At 43.0% G+C, this 15,464-nt stretch overlaps 1 long non-coding RNA gene across 6 annotated transcripts in view; it reads left to right on the forward strand.

Moving 5' to 3' along the window:
* The window catches only part of LOC100858809, an 81,124-nt gene that overhangs the window by 25,651 nt on the left and 40,009 nt on the right, over positions 1 to 15,464 (forward strand). For 3 of the 6 annotated variants that reach the window (XR_005857396.2, XR_003074066.3, XR_005857397.2), the window contains exon 2: positions 14,261 to 14,721. This is a non-coding gene — a long non-coding RNA (uncharacterized LOC100858809). Of the gene's footprint in view, positions 1 to 1,471; positions 1,512 to 1,561; positions 1,699 to 14,260; positions 14,722 to 15,464 lie in introns of those variants that run through there. The other 3 variants (XR_001465520.4, XR_005857398.1, XR_005857399.1) reach the window with 3 other exon arrangements.

A 15,464-nucleotide genomic window follows, 5' to 3' on the forward strand; every position in this document is an offset into this window, starting at 1 on the left:
CTGAAGTTGCTCATAGCCAGCTTATATTCACTTGGCCTTGTCCAAGTATCAGCTTTAATTGCTGTTTCTGTGATAAGGAGAGCAGTCTTGCCTCTTCAGAGCTATGCAGGTTAAACGCTGGCAGCTCTCATCTCCCTTGTAAGAAGGACTCGTCATTCCCTCCTGGCAGCTCTGATGGGTTCTTTTCATATTTGTCCTTCTTAAACATAGGCTCCCAGATGGAGCTTAATATCTTAAGGTGTTCTGCTGTTACTGATATACATTTACATCTTCTTTAAATCTACCAGAAATACTTCATTCTCTAACAGTTGTCAGTATCACATAGCCCTTGAAGACCTACTGTGCTGACATCTCTGGTTGTCTCTTCCCAGCCTTTGATGACGTCTGAGTCATAGGGATGTAGTATTGAGTCTTCTTCTTCTCACTGAAGCATTATGCTTCGAGAAATGAGGGGGTTGATCCGAGTCCACCTGCAGAGAGTGGTAACATTTCTAGTGTTTAGTTTAGGCCTTAACTCAAACTGATCTTCCTCCATGGTGGGAACTAAGCCCCAAGCTTAGTGTCTTTGTGAAGAAGTGTGGAGTTCTTAGAAGAAACAACAATTGAAAATGCTTCTTTTTTTGTATTTGAGCATTTTTTACCAGGATTATTTGGCAATATGGGGTATAAAAAGTACATTTAATGTGACGGTATATCTACTTTTGGTTTTAATCTTCATATTGATGACTAAGAAGATACAGTTGTAAACTGTGATGTCTGTAATCGTAATAGGCTTTCTGCTACTGAGATGAAATTTTTACTTACAGTTTTCTTCAAACTGGCAGGTGCTTCAGTTATTTGGTTAAAGAATTTGCATCTTTTTAACGGGGATTTCAGGAGCTGAAGTGAAACTCTGAAGGTTTTAGGCAGTGCCATGGTTCACCTGATTTCCAAGGGCCCCCTCGACACTGTGGGTTGATAGCAGCTCCAACTACTGATGTGATGAAGGCAGTAACAATTCCATGCTATAGACAGTTGAAGTTACTTTTTGCAGCAACACAGCTTGAAATAGGGGTGCACTCTGCTGTAAGTAAGGGCTCTGTCTCTGGGAGAAATTTACCTACCCAGTTGTATTTTTGTGGTTATAATTTCAGGCCCATCTCATAGAATCATAGAATAGTTTGAGTTGGAAGAGACCCGTAAATGTCATTTAGTCCAACTCCCCTGCAATGAGCAGGGAATCTAGCCATTAGGAATGAACTGTCAGTGCAGAACTGATGCTGGCAGAGCCTTTGCTTTCCACGCTTTGTTTCATTTGTGTGGAAGGGAAGAAAAAAAAAAAAAAGAAGAGAGAAAAGCCAACAAAAACAAAAGCAGAATTTCTGCTGCAGCTGTTTGAAACAATAAATGAGCCACGATGCGATGTGGGTTTCATTTTCTTCCCCCCCCCCCCTCCCTCATTTCCTCATCCAACTTTTTTTTTATTTCTCAGCCTTGGCATTGGGAACGACCGGAGCTGGTGCTTTACTTTGGTGAGTCACTGGAACCACATGCACTCTGTTTACTAGAGTGCAGAATGTGCTTGTGCCTTGCTACTTCCCGGCATGCTGAGTGACTTTGCCTTTATGAAGCTCTATGCATACAAGATGACTGTCGGAACTCATCTCTGTAGGGCCAACACCTGAGGTACTGACTAAGAGAGTCTGCAGTGCAGTTGAGGTCAGTGTGATATGTAACCCCAGTGATGTAATGCACAAGGTTTTGACCTGCACGAGGTTCAGCCAGGGTGGCTGAAGCACTTGTGGACACAGCCACTGTGTTGCCCTTCTCCTGGAGTTTGTTCTGGAACATGTGGAAATGGGAAACATCATGTGAATCAGCTCAGATGTTATCATGCATTGCAACTACGTCATATTAAAGTCACCTGAAATGGGTTACTAATAGTAGTCTGTAGTCTTTTCTGGGAAGAGTAATGAAGTGAAGAATAGTGAGTAGCAAATACCTGAGTTATCTGACTTGAACTCATCTGTGGTAGGAAACCAGCACCCACCTCTACTGCCAGACATGAAATTACACCCAGATGTGAATGTTAGAATAGGTCTGATGGGGCAAACCCACAGTAAGAAAGCTGTCTGTGTAGAATATATCTACATAAAAACACATAGTTGGTTTAATCAGTGACTCTGTGGTTACATGCACTTGTAAGGGTTGTGGCAGGTGGTCTCTTGGCAATGAAACTGCCGTGATCAATTTTGTCATCACTGTGTCTGCTCTGCTTCCTGTGGTGGTCCCTATCAATGCCAGAAGGGGAACTGTGTCAGCTCCTCAGCTGCTAAAGGTCACAGCTGGTGAATTAGTTTAACCTGTTAATTTAATCTGGATAGGCAGCAGGTCACTCGTGGATGCTGGTGCCCAATGGTGGGCAATGACAGGATTGTCCTTCCTCCTGCTAGGTATGCAGATCTTTTCTCCAAACATCTGAGGCTGGAGACCAGATGCTGAGCAAGGATGGTGGTTGGGTTTGATCTTGTCTGGTGATCACTGTGTTACTATGTTTAAAGCCCATCAGTTTCACTGGAAGGCTCATCACATGGCCTCTGCATGGTTCAGATTCTTCAGAGTTATTCCTGGTTCCTTTAGATATACAGAGCTGTGATGTGGGTGTATTAATGCCTAGCATGCCCCAGGGCATCCTAATGAATAGGACTTCACTGGTGGAACCGAACCATGTATAATGATGTACAATAAACTCCTCCAGGTTGCCCATGTCCATGGGGTTGCTTGAAGATTTGGATTTAGAAGGCAATTTCACGGTTTTCCAGAGGTCTGTTTTTGTGGGAAGCGTAACAAGGAGGAGGGTGGCAGGAAGTGATGATGTGAAGGCAGTTGAGGATCACAAGATCTTTAATCCCTCAGTGCCTCACAAGTGGAGCTCTTTATGCCTCCCTGTTCCGCTGCATTAGGGTTAGAAGAGAACAGACTCCTGCTGTCCTGGTCCTATGTGCTGCCTCCAATGTCTTTACGCCACTGTGAACATAAATGAAGAGAAAGGGAGATAGGATACTGTCATACTGCCCTGTCTGCATTCATGGAGATCTCTACTGGTGTGACTGTTTTGATAAAAAGAGGACTAGAAATTTCCCTCTTTTGTCTGGTGCTGACTGATTACAGTGCTGATATGGGAATCACACATGTAGTGGCTGTACATGTTCCCAAACGTGGTGGAGACCTCTACAAATAAACTAAAAATGTGCTCAGAATATACCTATTTCTTGCTTGCAACAAACCATCCAAGTCTGTCTTGAGTAGCCAAAAGGACTGTTGTTGATGGCTCTGAAAAAAAGTAGCTCTGAGGGAGTGAATTCTTCCTCAGATTTGACTCCTGTCCATGTTGGTGAGAGTAAGTTCTTACCAGCTAAATTAGGCTTTGTCAACTCAAGGCCAAAACTTTACTGTAGCTGTGGAAAGAGCAGGCTGGCTTTGGCATATCTGGATATCGGCATGATATGTTTCCTAATGGTAGGTGTTGGGAAAGCCTACATCTGCTGTAAAACAAACAGCGCTTTCCTTGGAAGCGTACTTGTTGAGATACAGATGATGGACAAGTCTCTCTTGATAAATGTGACTTCACAGATCGTATTTTCAGCCTCATGGAAAAAATGGAAAAGGTATCAAATGTGTCAAACTATTTAAAGGACAGGTCTGAAGGTTTGAAGGTAATCATCCTAAAAATAAACATTAAAAATGATTCATGAGCTCGGGCCAGGTTATTTCAAGATCAAAATCAAGGCCACAGCACTCTAACTCTCAGTGTAGGTTTCCAGGTCATTTTCATTGACTTTGTTCATCTCTGCTGCTTTTGAGGTAGGAAAAAAATGCAAATATCTACCAGGATCTTTACACTTTCTTCTTGTCCCTGAGGAGTCTTGATTCTGCCTGTTCTGTGTTGTTTTCCTTTGGTATCTCAATTTTCCCATTAGGGGAAAAAAAAGAAAAAAAAGAAAAAAAAAAGTAGTTATGGTGCCTTTTGTATGATCCAAGCTTTTGTAGCTTGTAACAGTTTGCCTGGAGAAGCTGTGGATACCCCATCCCTGGAGGTGTTCAAGGCCAGGTTGGATGAGGCCCTGGGCAGCCTGAGCTGGTGGCGGGCAGTCCTGCCTATAACAGTGTGTTGGGACTGGATAAGCTTTAAGGTCCTTCTCAATCCGAGCCATTTTGTGATTCTATAAAAGTTTTTTGGTATGGTGTTGTGTACATAGTGACAGTGTGTGGATGGGTCCTATGAGGGCATGGTGTGGCAGGTCTTGGGACCTGGTGGAACGAGCAGCCGTGACAGCCTTGTTTTTCCAAGATAATCTTTTATCAGGAAAGCAGCTTGGAAGATGTAGGTGAAAGGTGATGCTGACCGAGTGCTGCCACTTTCCTGGCTGCGTCCTTTGACTTTTTAGGCTTTTCTTAGCCTTGCTGCATCATATTGCAGCTGCTGGGTTTCTCTGCATCAACATGAGCTGCTCCAGGATCATGGGAAGGGTTCTGGGGACTGGAGAAGTGTGAGCTGGTGACTGTGTGAAAGTTTACATTTGTTGTGCTGTAGACACCTCTGATCTGATGTCCTGATGCCCAAATGGACACGTTGTCTGGGTCAGAAAAGGGCAAGTAACGTCATCTTCTTAAAAAGTGACCGAATAAGCTGAATATTCTGCATTCAGTGTTATTTTTATGCTTCACTGCCTGTAAGCCCCGAATAATGAAGTTCAGTTGTTACTATGCCACTTAATCATGAATCTTGATGAAATGCTTGCTCCTTCCTTCTTTTCTTATTCTTTAACCTTGGGACCTTCTCTCACCAAATATATCCCACAGTCTGATTATGCACCATGTGGAAAAATATCTTCCTTTATCAGTTATACATTTGCTATCTTATGTAAACAGGGAAAGCTGTCTAGAAAGGCCGCTAACATTTGCTCCAGTATAGTCTCTGATAGGAGGGTGTGCAAATGGGAAAGAGGATTGGCAAAAAGGGTTTCTTGAATGAGTGACATTTGGAAGAAGATATTTCCAAGTATTTTGGGTTGGATCATAGACCTGTGAATTGCTTCATTTAATGTCATGTCCTCTTGCAATAGTCTCGCTCCATTCTTGATAAAGGATTCTTGCATGAAGGATGGCCATCTTCGTGAAAACAGATCTTCTGTCCCCTGCCATGTCCGTAGAGCTCACTACAACTGTGAAAGAGCAGTCCTGACTCAGCTGGATTCAGTGGAGAAACACCAATGGGATTCCCCCTAGCAAGGTTGTGTGACAAGAATTAAACCCTATGCTTAAGGAAGGCAGACCTACTTAGCAGATGTATCTGCACAGTAGGGATGGCACAACCATGACTTTACACACAGTTGTTGTGGTAGACAGTGCCTTCCTCCACTGTAATGGGGCAAAGAGCAGATAGGAAACAGTGAGAGAAGAGTATTCTCAGGAGCCCTGTGCCTGGTAGGACACCGTCATCTGGGTAAGAGAAAGAGACCTTTTGGACTCTGTTCTGCTGAGATTCATGGAGCGTGCCTTATAGGTGAGTGAAGTAGTTAGCTGCATTCACATGGAGCTGATGGCATGTGGCTGGGAATTCCTCTAATGCCTTTAGGCACTAATGTAAAGTAATCCTACCTGTTTTTTATTTAGTTTTCTCATAATTCTGGTTTGAACACTGAGAGGTGGAATTCCTCTCAAAAGTAGCATGCAAGCTCTTCTGAAAACTTGGGCATTAGGCATTGAAGAGCCTGAACTGCGTGACATGACAATTTAAATTATTAGCAGCAGATAAGAGGTGCAGTGCATCACCAGTATTAAAATAAAACATAAAAATAAGTCTCCTCTTTGAGTTGCAGGAAATGCAGTTGGTTTTGTCCACACATGAAGATGTCCATCCCTCCAGCTGAGCCAGAGCCTTACTACTATCCTGCCAGCATATAGAGCATGGACATCAGTGCTTGGTGGGAATCTTTGCATCTCTTCCTCCAAGCAGAAGAGGGACTCTTCTTTGGATACTGGGGAGAAGAACAAGCATTGGGCTATAGCTTTGTAGCAGAACTGCACTGATGAAGTAAATAAAACTTTTCCGTGCAGGATTTAGTTAAACCAACACTGCATCTATGAAGTTTGGATGAAGTTTAATCCTACACTATTATGAAATCTTTTCTAATAATAATAATAATTTCATTCACTGCGAGAGAGTCCTGAGCTAGTGCCCATGAACTTAACTGTGCTGCACATTAATGCTGCCTATCTCATCAGGTAGGCATTTATTTGGATTTGCCAGCAGTTGCTGAAATGAGTCAAAGTACTCCATGGGCTTTGGTTCGACTGAAAACACTTTCTGTTATTATTTACGGAATATTGAACATGTGCCCTTAGTAAACGGGAGGTTAAAAAAAGAAACAGGAAGATAGAGCCTAATCTGCCAAAACATCTCTGGATTGCTGTTCCAAGAGATGTTTTGAAACCTTCACCTTGGTTGCCTCTACAGGACCGTGTGCCAGTCCACAGCATGGGAGGCTTCTCCCGAGTTCTGCGAGGTGTAGGTGTGCCCCCATGCTGGAGTGGGGATCTCGAGCCATACGTGATGGGACTCAATGAAAGCAATTATTGCTCTCACACATACAGGTTTTGGAGAAGGAGGCAGCCACTGAGAATTAAGTTCTGAAAGGAGCCAATCAGTACATGTGAAATTCATAAGCCATGGAAGGGGGTGATTTACAGTGATTTAAAAAAAAATGGCTTTTTCCTGCTTGGCACTCATCCCCTTGCTTTCGACTGGTTTGCTTTACTTGCACACCCACTGAAAACACTCCCAGCAAAGTGCAGTGTTTGGTTTCTCTGTGGGTTGATGAGCTGAACCCAGGCAGAGAGGGGCCCACAAAGCACCACACGGAGGATGTAGTGCTTGGAGGGTGCTAGAGAAGTGCTGCACAGTCAGAAATGTGTCCCTCAAGCCTTCTTGAACCAACAAGCCAATTTGCTGCTAGTGGACTTCGAGCTGCATCAGTGTAGTGTGGCCGTAGCAGCAATCAGACTTGGCCAGCATTGGGGTTCCTGGCCGAGTCTTTGTCCCACCAGTGCCCTTAGCAGAACCAGCCACAGCAACTGGCACATCTGTGCCTCCTGGGAGTTGAAGCAGTGGCAGCATGGAGGGTGTAATGTCGTGAATTTCAAACCCAACTTAATAGAGGAATATAAAAATAGACGAGGCTGTAGTAGTGATGGGCTGATGAAAGCCAACTTTTAGCTGTGAAGGAACTGCCTCATGTTGGTTGGCTTTACCTTTGAAAAGTGAGTAGTTGGTACCTTCTGTTGCTTCTTTTTTTTCATGAGTTCTAATTAATGTCACAGTTAGCCACTTTTATAGTTTTAGTACAACTCCTTTGCTCCTAGAAAGACGTAGTTATGAGAATTTCTGTATTTCATTAACTATAGAACATGTTTTTAGTAACAAAACAAATCCTGAAAACTCAAAGAATAGGTCTAATGAAAATAACTAAAATACACTGATTAGAAGGATTATTTTTGTAGCTGTCTTTTTAAAAATTATTTTATTTTATTTTATTTTTTTTTTGCTGGTGAAATAGTTAACTTTGTTGTAGACTAAAAGTCATAAATTAATTAATTATAACAAAAAGTGGTGGCAAACTTTAGATAGCTTTGGGAAGCCAGGATGGCTTCTCAGGAATTGAGCCAGGCTCAGTTGATCATTTGCAAAGCAAGAAGTGAGGCTCCAGAGGCTTCCCAATTTCTTAGGTTTCCTCAGCTTTTCCTGATGAGGGAGCCCCACAGGAGGCAGTGCAGGATGCAGCCCCATGGCCCTGGAGATGGAGCAGCAGCTCCATCCCATACCTGTGAGAGTTCTTTCAGGCTTTTTGGGCTAGACATGGGCTGGCTGGGGAGCTGATGGTTTCCTTGTTGCCACGTGCCTGTGTAAGGAACCTGAGGGAAGAAAGGAGCTCTTGTTCAAGCCCGCCAGCGGTGCGGGAGGTGAAGCAGTGCCCAGTTGGGTGTCAACAGAGGGCCAGGGATGGAAACCTGGGCAAGTGCCAGGGTAAATACCAAATGTCTATTCTGTTGTAAGGAATTATAAAAATTACAGAATTTAAAAGCCAAAAAGGCTGAGCCTGTGCGCTAATTAGGCTCTCACTCAGGCTTATCTGTAGCTTATCTTCTCCAGTGAACGGGACCGTGGTCACCTCACAGTCCATGTCCCATTATAACTGCTGCACACTCTGCTGGGCATAAGCGAAACGCCAAAGTAATTGCATCTGTGCCAGATATAAAAAGTGCCTTTTGTTTCTTTTGCAAGCGAAGAAGTCAGATGCTCGGGAGGGCCGTCCGCTAGCAGTGTTTGCCTCAAAGGGCTTTTCTGTGTGGCTGAGCTCTTTATCGTGCCTGATCTGTGATTTGGGTCTTTGTCACAGCTGGTGATCGCCTCCTGCTCACTTGTAACGTGCACAGAGCGCAGTCACCAAGGCCTTTCAGAAATAATGAATTCCCATCTCCTTTCTTCTCCATTTCTAAGGGCCAATGCGATGCTATGCTCAGGGTATTGACTCAGGCAGCCTTGGCCCCGACAGGGTTGTTGCTGCAGATGTGAAGGTAGATATGTGTTTCAGTAGCTTAAACTATTATAATTGGACATTTTTCTTTTTGTTTTGTTTTGTTATATTTGATCTCAGAAATAGAAAGAAATACTGGTGATGCTTTGTAAATTTTTACAAATAGGAACCCCTCCAATTCCTTTCAGTAGGGAGGAGAAGCACAGCTGTATTATCCCTGCATGTTGGTGGCCAGGTAGCAATGATGTATATCTGCTGTTAAGTGTTGTACAGTTGTGCAGTTACCAAGATAAACACCGACTCAGTAATGTTACGCTTGTCATGTGGCACTTCTATAGCAATGCAAGCAGTGGGTGACAGTCCCTCCTGTAAGATACAGGTGAAGGGAGTGGCAGCATTCATAGCTCTTGGTTTCCCTCAGCCCAGGGTCTTCTTGGAGAAGGACTTTGCTCACAGAACTGCTGGCAAGGACTTCTGGAGGTCTGGCTTGCACTGAGGGAAATAGTGCTTTTGAACCATTAAGCTTAGGAAAATGATACATAGTAGTCACTAGTTAGAGCTAGGTCAAGATATAGACCCAGCCATCAAGTATGGATATTCTTGTATGTATATACAAGAATACATACAAGTAGTATACAAGAGTCCTGAATGGTTATGGGGAAGAGTTAGTGTAATAATACCTAAAATGGAACATCTAGGTGTAAAAAGTGCACTTCCTTGAGAAGTCTCACAAGAATTAGCAGTCCTTAGAAGCACTGTTTTTTGTTTTATCCAGTGCCCTGTCATTGAACAAAGCATACGTGGTCGTTCCCACTCTCACTGGAGGATACTCCTGTTTTTGTCGTTCTCCTTTGAACCTGTTTTGGTTGGTTTCTACAGAATTAACTTTTTAGAGCAAAAAAGTGGTAGGATGGGACATGATAAATTTGTGTTGTCGTCTTCACCTCGTTTTCCTGCAATACCGTGTAATGCAAATAGTGGCTTTAGCAGTCCATACAAGGATGTCTCAGATTGGTGAACAAGGCAAGTTTACTGACTCTCAGGGTTTAATGAGCAGAGTGAAGTAATCTCCTGGTTTGCATTGCTAGTTGGGTGTTCTGGTGGAGCCCCTGTGAGGTGCACTTCCTGTATTAATCACGTCCTAACCATAGCTGCATTTTCTGATGGAAGAGCCAAAGCCCTCTCTCTAGAGGCTGCCTGGATGTGGCGGTCAGTCGAACTTGTGAACCCTTCAAAAGCAGTCAGGTTACTCTAAGGATTTGGTGCTTCTGAGTGAGAGTGAAAGGGAGCAGCAGCCTTTGTTTTTCTAGAGAACAAACAAACAACAGAATATTTGAAGTATTTTGTTTTTAGGATTTTCTTGATTGTTCTTTTATGAGGACATAAATATGATGTTCAGACAAACACTGGTGTCCTCCCATGACTCCTTGAAATAAATGAGTTCAGACTGTACACTGCCTCACTGATGAAAAACACAAGCCCTGTTGACCTGGAATCTCTCAATTTCCCAGGTTCAGTCTATACCTCTTCTAAAATTCTGTGTTTGAGAGCAAGGTGATAACAGCTGAGAGATTTCTGAGATGGGTTGAACTAGTTAACTAGCTGGACGCTGATGCAAGGGGTAGTCCAGCTTGATCGTTTCCTTCTCCTTCTACAACTGCTGATGCTGAGCTCACTAAACCTGGAGAAATCCATTCCCCCGTGGTGGCTGGGTTATGCACTGTGCTGAACTGGATCTGCTGCCTGGGGGGTTTGGCCAACACATGAGCTTGATCCCAGCAGGGGCCTAGCTAAGAGAGAGGACAGACTGCAGTGGTTCACAGCCTCCACCATAGCACTGCTGCCTTTCAGTAAATATACCTGCAACCTTTTCCTTAAAAGAGATAGAGAATTCACAGGAAAACATATGTATTTTTTTCTTTTTGCTTTTTTTTCCTTAACTGGGCGTTGAAAAATTTGTTTCTGCATAATAATGTAGAGAGGGGCCATCTTGGGACTTTGCCGTGTTTTGCAGGGGTGAGTTTGGAGAACATTGGATGTGGGACAGAAACAGCAGAGACAAACAGCCCTGCTTGCAATTGCGCCCATAATAAAGTTCCTGCTGTAATAATCTACTGCAGATAGTGAGGTTTTACAGGTCCCTCACTGCGCTTAGCTCATACGGTTGGGTTGTAATGAACAAGCTGAAGTGGAAAAGCAGCCTTTTCCTTAAACCAAAAACACAGGCACAAAAAACACCCTTTGTTTTTTCAAAACAGACATTGCACTTGGGACCCTTTAATGGTAAATATTTAACAGGTGGAAGTCCTTATTCGTTTCTCTTTTCCCCTGTATTTCTTAATTAGCAAGTCTTTTTTTTTTTTTTTTTTTTTTTTTTTTTCATTTGGCTATTAATCATCTGAGGCTCTCTTGGGTACTCTCTGCAGTGCTCTGCTTGCTGCTGTTTTCCTTGAGCTCATGTGACTTGGTCTTGCTGCCCTTGAGAAGGAGCTGTGGGCTCTGAATGCTGCTGTATTTTGCAGCCTGTGCTGTGTTTATTTGGAGCCAGACTTGTGCTCCGTGTTTTGCCCAGTGTGGGTGGCTGAACTGTGCCCTGCTGATCAAGTGCTGGAGTTGTTATTCATCGAGGGACGAGAAGAAGGAATGTGTTTCTCAGATGTTGGACTGTCACTTGCAGTGTAAATGTACTGCTGCATGACTTTATGTTATTTTGAGCAAGACCTGCAGGTGTTCGTCAGTGCTTAGACCCCTAATATGTGAGGGAAAGCAGAAGGCTGCTGTAAGCCTGGAGTGCACAGCACTGGAGCTGAGGTCTGCAGGGCAGATGCATGCAGGATTTTAAGGGCAAAGTGAAATTAACTGAAAAGTTGACTTTCTGGGTTTTTCTCCCAAGCGCAAGAGTTTGAATGTTATCTGCATCCCACACTGGGACATCCTGTATCCTGTCTTCACAGCCTGGAAGGGAAGGTGTTGAGCACATCAGTGCTGTGTCTGCCACACCAAAAAGGAGTATGCTTAAAATGAACATGTATCATTGGTTTATCAGTTGTTCCAACCCTTAAAGCCTAACTAGAAAGAGGTGGATATTTATGTGGGTATAATGGAGCAAGTGATCTTCCTGCCTGTAGCTGCTGCATAGCCTCAGGTCCTGCTGCCACCCAGAATCACAGAATTGATCGACAACCCCTCAACACAGGTTGAGATTAGAAGGGACCACTTGGGATCATCTAGTCCTTCCCCTGCTTCAAGTAGGGTCCCAGCTGGCTTTGCAGGCAAATGATGGCAAGAAGAAGAGAAGGAAAAGCATCTTTTTTGTACTTTCTTCCTTTTGTTCCTTTGACTCATCTTCTGGTGAAAGTGTGCACAGTGAGCTAGAACAGAAGCCCTATACCTCCTGGCACAGAGGTGACTGATGATGGATTTTTATCAGTTGGCATGCACATATTTTGTAGATAATTAGTTTAGAGAAGAAACAGCTCAAGGGTTTCAGGCAAATGTTCTTTTAGTGGAGAAATACCTTTTACAGGCATTTTAAGTGTTGTACAGTCATCAGAGTGGCTGAGATTTGCTATATGATGAGTGGGACGGGAGTTATTTTGGGGCAGTCACATCCCTTTCTAAGATTTTTTTTTATCTGCTCAGGGTTTTGGTAAACTCTGAAGGTCTGCGTCATTTAGTTGGGGCGTGACATGGGGCTATTTTGTTTGTTAGCCCTACCCATCAGTGAAATACCAAAGAAGCAAGGAGACCATTATTTGATTCCATGATTCTGGTTTCAAGAACTAGAAGACTTGAGGGAAGTCTAAATATACTGTGAAGACACCAGAGTTCAGTGAGTTACAGTGTCATCAGTCCTACTAGTGGCAACTGTAACTCAGGTTAGCTTGGGTTATGTTAAGCCTGCATCTTTACAAAGGAGAGAAGGCGATTCTGTTGTCTTAGTGAGGAAGAAGGTTTGACCACAACAATCATCTAGTTTCAACCCCCCTGCTATGTGCACAGTCACCAACCACCAGACCAGGCTGCCCAGCGCTACACCCAGCCTGGCCTTGAGTGCCTCCAGGGATGGGGCATCCACAACCTCCTTGAGCAACCTGTTCCAGTGCATCGCCACCCTCTGACTGAAAAAATTCCTCCTAACATCTAACCTAAACCTCCCCTCTCTCAGTTTAAAATCATTCCCTCCTGTCCTATCACTATCCACTCTCGTAAACAACCGTTCCCCTTCCTGTTTATACGTTCCCTTCAAGTACTGGAAGGCCGCAATGAGGTCTCCCTGGAGCCTTCTCTTCTTCAAGCTAAGCAAGCCCAGTTCCCTCAACCTTTCCTCATAGGAGAGGTGCTCCAGCCCTCTGATCATCTGAGTGGCCCTGAATTCTGTTTATAATAAGCATGGGTTTCTCCAAGGTTTTAAAGAGGAAAAAAGGAAAAAAAGATGTATTCTGAACATTTAAGTATTCACTTGGTTATGCCTTCTATTTTTTATTTCTGATGACGTTTCATCTGTTTGAGGATAGGACTTCATTGACACAATTAGCAGAACAAAACAAATGATTATCACACCTTTTATTTAAGCATGTGCTATTTAATGTATTTGCTTGCACTTTCATTACTCATTTGCTTGGTTACAATACACAATGATATCACCTTTTTGTGCTGCTAGAGCTAAAACAAAGCAAAAAAAAAAATCTTTTGGCTCTGAGCTGCTCTCTGCTGTTTTTATGACAGATGAACTAGAAAGCAATGTTGGGCAGGGAGTTATTTGAGTTTTCTTTCACTGCTTGCAAAGCGTTATTTCCGGGCCTGGCAATTGACTGGGTTTGTGTGACAGCTTTCCTATCTTAAAATAACAAACAAAAATCCCAGCAACTTGATTCCCAGCTCTGTTAGTAATATCAGGTTTTAAAAGGAAAAAAAAAAAAACAAAGCAAAACAAATTTTGATGGCTTTATGCACATCAAATAACTACAATCTTTATGATTAATTCCCTGGGCATTTGAAGCCACTTTACTGAGAGGTTTTTATTTCATTTGAATGTGGAGGTGTACTTGAGTTGGTAGGAAGTGCAAACACAGTTGTTCTACTGGAGAGTTGAGTGCTTCCGAGGTGTCAGGATTAGAATCCAGCTGATATATGGGGCTGTTTCCTCCACTTCAGCCCAGACTCCAGAGGTTCTTTGGATGGGCATTTCTCTCTGAAATTAGGAAGGCAGAAAGTCCCACTTAGCTGCTTCCTTGAAGCCTTTTACTGCTTTCTCTTCACTGTTGGAGAAAACATGTAATTAGGTTAAAAAAAAGTAAAAAAGGAGGAAGAAAACTGTCTCCTCTCCCCAGCCAAAAGGGTTTTGGAAGCATGTGTTTGTTAGGTGATAACTTTGTTTTGGTTTTTGGTTTATAGTCCTCCTCGTTTCACATCACTTGGGGCCTGTGAGCCGCTGAAGATGGTAGTCCTATGAAGCCTATGCTCAGTGTGTTTAAATAAACCAGGCCAATAGGGAAACCAATGAGAAAAGGAGGGGAAAAAAAGTGAAAAAATACCCTAACAAACCTAAAAACTTCCTCCTGTGCAAAAGTGAATCAAAAGATAGGAGTTCGCATGGGAATAAGATACATGGGAAGAGCCTGTGGTTTCTACTTCTTTGTGGTTGCTCTCATATAATGGCTGTCCTTTTCCTCTCTCCAAAGGTCCCAGCCATGTGCCTTCAACCACTCTGGAGAAATGTTGGGAGGAGCTCTCAGTGCGATCCTTTCCATACCTTCCAAGGATTTTTAGGATCGTGGGATTTATGGACCTGCAAAATCCTCTGGAGAACATCAGCCACCGACAAAACCATCTGGAAATTCCTGCTGTCTTTTTGCCCTGTCTTTCCTGAGTCACCGAGTCTTGGGAAGGAAGCATCTCTGCTCTGAGGATTACAGCAAATCAGTTGCTTGCCGTCCTTACTGGAATACCTTCCCTTTCAGTTGCTCAGAACATAGCAATTACTGAAGAAGGCAGAAGGATATTTTTTCCCTTTCACCGAGCTTTTGCAGCGCAGCAGTGGCTGTGTCCGGCTATGTAGATGGTTTCCACATTCTCTACCCAATTTCTTTTCCTGATGTTTAGGAACTGAATCATTCTGTTTCCCTACTAGCCTCTGCTAAAGGTAAGGCCTTTCCATCTCTTTAACATCATACTCTGAAGATGACTTTTCCTCATTAGCAGAGGGGTGGGGATGCTCACATCCATGCCTCGTAATTCCTCCTGCACTGCCCCTGGCCACTCAGCAATTACTGCTGTACTTACAGCACCAAGCAGGCACCGGCTGTGTGTGAACCTGCTTATCAGGCTTCTCCGTGTAATTTCAGAGGAGATAATATGAGTATTCAATCCATTTTTTCTCATCTTAATTTAACAGTGCTTCTATTGAAGAATGGCATCATTTAGAGGATGACATAAAAAAAAAGATGGCTTTAAATTTTAACTTGAAAATTATTCATATTCAATGTAGACATAGATAACTCAGTAATTGCAGTGATAATTACTGGATTTACATTTTTATAGAGATTTACAATGACTTAGATGTTTTTATAAAGGTGACTGAGCCTTTTTCTTTTCTTTAACACCAGAACTGGATTGTTCTGTTGGTCTCTGAGGTGTCAGTTTGCTGTGAAAGTCCCAGTTTTAACAATTGTTCTGGAAGTGTTGGGGGATGGATCTACTCACGTGTGCTGATGAACAGAATGCTTTTCTTAAAAGAAAAAATAGGGAATGGAGAAAAAAGTTAGCTCTTTTAATCTAGATTCCATATTTATTTTGACTATACAAAAAAAGAACTGCTAAGGGGAAATTGCTGAAAATGCTATTCTGCATTCCCATCAGTATGTGTGAGGCATTAAAAGTTTCATC

Source organism: Gallus gallus, chromosome 2 (genome assembly GCF_016699485.2).
Source record: "Gallus gallus isolate bGalGal1 chromosome 2, bGalGal1.mat.broiler.GRCg7b, whole genome shotgun sequence".
Classification (NCBI taxonomy): Eukaryota; Metazoa; Chordata; class Aves; order Galliformes; family Phasianidae; genus Gallus; species Gallus gallus.